Raw genomic sequence first — 1,372 nt, 5'->3', positions numbered from 1 at the left:
AACAGGAGTATTTCGACATGCTGCACAACGCCAAGGACAGCACTGAGAAGCTGGCGCCAGTCGCCCACCAGCATGCCTCCGCACCGGGTGAGGGAGCATGCTGCGCACGCTGATGCAGCAGGAGGTCACCACCAATCAGGCCCTCACGCCACCGCACGGCCGTCCTCGAGCACCAGCAGCCACGCTGCGCAATGCTCAAGCTCAGGAGGCCACCCTGCTCCTCGCAGCTTTGCGCAGCGCAGCGAGCGAGCAGCGCCGCACCAGGCGGACCCATGGCGTGCTCAGCCAGCCGTGAGGCGGAGGCAGGCCGAGTGAGCGCGAGCCGCGCGGGAGGCCATGCCCCGCGCACCGGCGAGCGAGCGGCACGAAAGATAGGGTGCCCACAGGACCCAAAAAAAGAAACGAAAAAAAATGGGCCATTCCCGATCGCAGCACTTCGTGTTGGAGAGTCGAGATATTGAGAGTGTGACTAGGAGGGTGGGGCGCTGGGGATTCTCACAGGTATACCCTTGGAATGGCCGGATCCAGCCTTAAAAGTACGAGATCGCGCGCGCTTCGCGCACAGCACCGCCTGTTCTCCGCGGCTGTGTGACGACGCGTGCCGTGTACCAGCAGAATTGGGCGCGCGCGGCGCGACGGCGCCCGCGAGGGAAGGCGCGGGTGCAGCGGCCGCCGGCGGTCGTACCGCTCGCTGGCCAGCGCAGCAGCGGCCAGCGCAGCGGCCGCCGGCGCAGCAGCCAGAGCAGCCGGTGCGCGCCTTGCGAGGCGAGTACTGCCGCCCGGCCGCCTCAAGGCTGCCGGGCGGCAGTACTCGTTCGAACTTTGCGAGCCGTGCGCGCGCCGAGGCGCCCGCGGCGCGCGCCCGCCCGGCTGCCAGTAGGAGGCGGCGCAATATGGCCTATAGTACAGCCCTTGAGGAGGAGGAAGAGGCTGGCTGGCAGTGCTGTATGCCGCTGAGGGGCAGTTTTGGGGTGCTGACCCACGCCCAGGGGGCTGCAGAAGGCGTCCGCAGCCGGGACAACCCGCCCCCCCAGCCGAGGCCGGTCGAAGCCCACTTTACCACAGCCATGAGGAGTCCTCTTGGTGCTCCTGGCGGCCGTTCAAAGGTCGGGCGCGCGCCGATGGGGGGTGGGTGTGTCTTGCTTGCTCCACACCGAGCGCCATCGGTCCGGACCGGCGTGGTCACCGAGGGTCGGCTTGCACAAGGTCTGTGCCGCGGGCGCTCGGCGCCAAGTGCAGTGTCACGCTCGCGCTGGAGCGGGTCACAATGGGAAACCCTCGTTTCCTATGAACTCGGTCCCCCAACGGAAGAGGCCTCGCTCCTATTGGAACAATCCAACATCAGATTTGCCTCGTGCGTCCTCAGTCTTAG

Source organism: Emiliania huxleyi (assembly GCF_000372725.1).
Source record: "Emiliania huxleyi CCMP1516 chromosome Unknown EMIHUscaffold_12, whole genome shotgun sequence".
Taxonomy (NCBI): Eukaryota; Haptophyta; order Isochrysidales; family Noelaerhabdaceae; genus Emiliania; species Emiliania huxleyi.
This window is presented reverse-complemented; position numbering follows the sequence as displayed.